At 36.1% G+C, this 5474-nt stretch overlaps 1 non-coding gene across 1 annotated transcript; it reads left to right on the top strand.

Moving 5' to 3' along the window:
* The first annotated feature begins 4544 nt into the window (after nucleotides 1-4544).
* LOC145580466 (small nucleolar RNA R71) lies at nucleotides 4545-4651 on the top strand. The gene has a single exon (XR_014099501.1). It is a non-coding gene; the product is annotated as a small nucleolar RNA R71 (small nucleolar RNA).
* The last annotated feature ends 823 nt before the right edge of the window (nucleotides 4652-5474 follow it).

The raw sequence follows: 5474 nt of genomic DNA, 5'->3' as shown, positions 1-5474 counted from the left end.
CTTCACAAGTTTTAGACACTTATAGTCAAGTTAGAAGTTGCCTCCTCCCTAGACATGAAAGGTTGATAATTTCTTAGGGTTTGGTCCCAAATCCCTATTTCAATTATTTGAATTAATTGTTTGATTTAATATTTTTCTTGAAGTTACTAACGTGTGTATTGTTTTGATAGAAAGAGATACGAGGCATCGAAGTAACTAATGTGATTGCTTAATTATTCTTTTGATATCGAAATCATGCTTAAATTATATTAATTCCTAGTATCATGTTAGGATGTCTTTATGATTCTTAGTATCATGTTAGGATGCTTTTATTGCTTTCTAGTATCATGTTTAGGTTGCTTCCTATTTCTTCTGTCATGTTGGTATCATGTTAGAGCTAAATCTTTGATCTTTTATGCTTAGTGACATGTTAGGATTTATTATTAATCTTGTTAGTATCATGCCTAGGATCTTGCTAATATTATTATGCTTTCATGAGATTATCATTATGATGATGATGATTGTTATTGTTATGTTGCTTGATGTTATTATATTATGGTTATTGCTTGTTCACGCCCTCTCTTGTAGGTTTAAAGGGAATTTGTACTTGTAATCACGCTTAATAAGATAATTAATTATCTTATTTAGGTTAATATGATTATAATTCAAGTGATTGCTAATAATAGATTTGTTTGTGCATTAATATTCAACCAACATAGATAAACAGGTTTAGGATTAATATATTGATTATATGTTAATCAGAAAGCGCACATGAATATGAAAAGAATAAAGTAGAGGCCTATTTTTAGGGCAGGTTCAATCTCTTTTAGGTTGGATTTTTACCTTCATCCCGAATATCCAATCATGGTTCCAGACCATTATGGAGTTAGCGATCTCATGGATCGTGAAGGGGTGTAACCTTCACCCTGTGAACGGTTTACAAGTTCCTAAAACTTGTTGGCGACTCTTTTACTTTAGCTTCCTTCCCTTTGGACGCCACCATACTTAAGTTTATGATCACTGTGGGGCTCAAGTGTGGGATGCTTGAAATATTCCCTACATTTCATAACCTCTTTCTTAACTACTTCCTGCATATTAGGATTCAACCTCCTCTAGGGTTGAATGCATGGCTTGTAATTGTCCTCTAGATTTATCCTGTGCATACAAAAATCAGGGCTAATACCCTTGAGATCATCAATACTGTACCCTCTTTCCCTTTTGTGGGTTCGAAGAACCTCTAGAAGTTGGGAAGTTTGTGGGTCATCAAGTGCAGTACTAATGATCACAGGGTATAGTTCCTACTCGTCAAGAAAAACATATTTTAAATGGGAAGGGAGAGGTTTTAGTTAAGGTTTCTTAACCTCTGTTGGTTTTGATTCCTGAACTAATTTTACTACCTTTATACTCTCTTTAGGATCAAGTTCTTCTATGGCAAGAGCTTTTTCTATAGCATTCACCTCGTTGCTCCAAATACTTGCATTACCTGCAGTCAAATCTCCACAAAGAACTTCCTCCAAGGGATCCCTTGCACGAACCTGTGGTAAGATTTCTTCACAAATATTATCCATTATATCAGTAAAATCAATTAAACAACAATTTTCCTCTAGCATAGGTCCTTTCAAAACCTTCCCTAAATTAAAAGTGATACTATCATCTCCAACTAAAAGGGTTAGTTTTCCATTTTTCACATCAATTATGGCTTCTGTAGTGTGGAGAAAAGGTGTTGGACTCAATGATTTTGATGATGACACAACCTCACTTACTTACAAACTAATAAGTGCTTGATTGTTTAAGTGTGTACTTAGTTGCAAAGACCAGGAGAATTAAGTGTCTTGTAAAGATACCATGAGGAACAAGAAGGCCAGAAGCAAAGCTATCCAAAAAGAAGAGTTCCTTTGCAGGAACTCGTGCTTCAGAAATGAAGACTTGAGAATAGAAGGTTCCCCTCAGGGAACAGAAGCTTCAGAGCAGAAGCTTCACTAGAGAAGAGAAGTTCCCCTTGAAGAACAGAAGCCTCGGAGTAGAAGCTACATCAGAGGACATGAAGACTAAATATATTTTTATATTTTAGGATTTATGTAAGTATAAGAAATTAGTTACACTCGAAAAAGCTGTGTGGAATTGGTCTAAGTTGATAAAATTGTGCATGCTAGTTTTTAGGAAAACGGTTATCTTCTAACGGTTATCTTTTTCCTAACTAAAAGATTTTATTTATTCTGATTTTTGAAAATATCTTTTGCAAATAAAATCTTCCACGTTTTCTAAAAACTTGCGGCCTACTCCTCCATGATTTTCTTAAAGTCATGGTCTTGCACATTGAGGAGTTCATGTTTCCTTAATTTTAGGAACATGATCTTCTTAGTGGGTTGGAGTAGTGGCGTAGTGGATTTGCTGCACAAAGAATTTTTTCCTAAACGAATTTGATCTATAAATAGTCTTTGAAATCAGTTGGAAAAACTCACATAAGTTTTCAAGCTTTAATTCGAGTTAAGTGTCAATTCCACATAAGTGATATAGAGTGTTCTTATGTTCTTATACTAGAGTTATGTATTTTTGGAGTTGTAATTTGGGGAACGGGGAAGTTTGAGTGAACTTCTGTGTATGAGAAAGAGAAGTAAGGAAGAGAAGAGAAAGAGAAGAGAAAAAAAAAAGAAGAGAGAACAGAGAAGTGAGAAGATAGATAGAGAAGAGAAAGAGAAGTGAAGAATAACAAGTTGGGTGACTTGTTTGAGGGTTCCTCGGGGTTTCAAGTTCGTTGAGAATCTTGAAGTTTGAGTCTTTAGTTTGTAATAGGACCATTTGCCCTATTCTTTTGAGTCTTTAGTGAAGATTCTTTTCCCAAAATCCCAAGTGGTCGTGGTTTTTCTCCTTGTTAGGGCCAAGGAGTTTTCCACGTAAAAATCTCTCTTGCATCTTTTAGTTCCTTCAGTTTATCTTTCTGTTCCTTTAACTTACTTAGTCTTAATTCCGCAAAAAGTTTGGCTAAACTCTCATACTACTATTCAACCCCCCCTTCTTGTAGTATTCATTGGAATAACAAAAGGCCTACGTAATATAATGGGAAATTGTGTATCCTCAGCCATGTGTAAAACAAAAAAATCTACAGGGATAAAAATTTACCAGCTCTAACAAGAACATCCTCTATAATACCTAAGGGGTATTTTACAGAACGATCTACCATCTGTAAAGTAATGTTAGTAACTTTCAAATCACCCATATTAAGTTTAGAACACACAGACGATGGCATAACACTGACACTAGCACCCAAATCACATAATGCTTTATCTATTAAGACATTACCAATATGACAAGGAATAGAAAAACTACCAGGATCCTTTAATTTAGGAGGGGATTTATTTTGCAATAAAGCACTACATTCCTCTGTAAAAGCTACATTTTCTACCTCATCAAAGGCCCTTTTCCTACTCAAGATATCTTTCATAAATTTAGCATATGCAGGAACCCGAGTGATTAAATCAGTGAAAGGAACTGTTACCTACAAATTTTTCACAACCTCCAAGAACTTACCAAATTACTTTTCAAACTTACTCTTTAAATGTCTATTTGGGAATGAAAGTTTGATAACTGGACTCTATACATCTCCACCCTTGTCCTGAGATTTACCCTGCAAAGAAACATTAGAAGGATTAGTTTTCTCTTGTAGCCCTGCAGGGTTAGTAACATTAGCACTTGGTACAAGGGAATCAAGATTAGCAATAGGTTCATCATCCTTGGGAATAGCAGACCCATCATAGTGTGAACCACTCCTTAGAGTAATTGCATTAACATGATCCGTAGGGTGGATTGGTTGAGATGGTAGGGCTCCCTGCTGACGGGTTTGTAGGGTAGATGAAATCTGCGCAATTTGATTGTCCATAATTTTATTATGAGCTATAATCGAATCAATTTGTGCATCCCTACTCTCCATGTGCTTTTGCATACTTGATAGCATCGCTCTAATTTCTGACAAAGCAGGGTCAGAAAATGAGAAGGGTTGTGATTGGGTTTTCTGGCCAGAGTTAGGATGGTAATATTTTTGCTGTGTTGGTGGTTGTTGTTGTGTTTGTTGTGGAGGTGGAGGATTTTGTACATTGGTACTCCGGTAGGAAATATATGGATGGTTCCGGAGGCCAAGATTATAAGTGTTGGAGTATGGGTTATTTTGCCTATAGATTTGGAAGGCATTAACTTGCTCCATGGAACTCCTACAATCTTGCTCCCAATGTCCTACAATTCCACAATTTTCACAAAAAGCTTCATTAGTATTATTGACAGTAGAAACATTAGCTACAGAATTAGGAAAAACAGTAAAATAATCTTGTTTTTGGCATATAAATGATAATTGAGCCTGCAAAAAGGATACGGAATCAACATTATGTTTTCCTTTGTTAGCAAACCCTCTAGGATTCCCATATTGGGAATTATGAATTGCCATATCTTCGATAACTTGACCTGTATTTTCAACATTAAGATTCATAAACCTCCCACTAGCTGCAGAATCTAGAATTATTCTAGACATGTTTCCAAGCCCATTGTAAAAAGCTTGAATCAACTGCCATTGTGCTAAATTATGGTGGGGGCATTCTCTCTGCAGATCCTTAAACCTTTCCCAAGCCTCATATAGAGTTTCATCTGGCTCTTGGGAAAAGTTTTGAATTGCACTCCTTAGTAAAGTTGTTTCTCTGCAGGGTAATATTTATTATAAAAATTTAAAGCAAGAGTTTCCCAATCAGTAATACCAAGTGCAGTTCTATTCAAACCATTAAACCACGTTTAGCTTTTCCACATAAATAAAAAGAAAAAAGGATCTCCCTGTTTTGATCTTGCGTGACCCTAGCTTGCCTAATGGTATTGCAATATTAACAGAAATCTGCAATGTCAAGATTAGGATCTTCACCCTTAGCTCCACTGAATTACTTTCTTTCAATCATCGTGATAAATTGGGGCTTCATCTCGAATTGCACTCCATCAAGAGCCGGAGGAGGAGTACGTAAGATATGGAAAATCCATCAGTGACGGCTGCGAATAATTGCTGAGCTTGCGAGGTGGCTGTAAAGATGGATTCGCCATCTCTGATTCTGATTCTATAGAAACTTCCGAATTGCTAGAATCAGATGGGGGTTCCAAAGGTGAATTACCTTTAGAAGTTCTCGTACCTTTCTGTAAAGGTTCTTCTGTCTATGAAAAGATCGTTCGATTTCAGGATCGAATGGAATGTAACCTGATCTAGAACCCCTGGGCATAAACACAGAACTGAACAAACAAATATGAGAAAATTTTCTCAAAGAACTTGCGTTCTCTGAGACGGGAGAAAATAATGTAGACTACAAAAACAATCATAAATAAAAATAAAATCGTGTCCCCGGCAATGGCGCCAAATTTTGACAAGATAAAGTCGTATCACCTAGTCAAAAATAATTCCTAAGTTCCGCTAACTATGCAGATAGGGAAGAAGGGTCAAACCACAGGGAAACAAGTCTTCCTATTCCTAATTA

Source organism: Chenopodium album, chromosome 14 (genome assembly GCF_948465745.1).
Source record: "Chenopodium album chromosome 14, dcCheAlbu1.1, whole genome shotgun sequence".
In the NCBI taxonomy this organism is placed as follows: Eukaryota; Viridiplantae; Streptophyta; class Magnoliopsida; order Caryophyllales; family Amaranthaceae; genus Chenopodium; species Chenopodium album.
The sequence above is the reverse complement of the archived record's forward strand: the minus strand, read 5'-3'. Positions and strand labels throughout refer to the sequence as shown.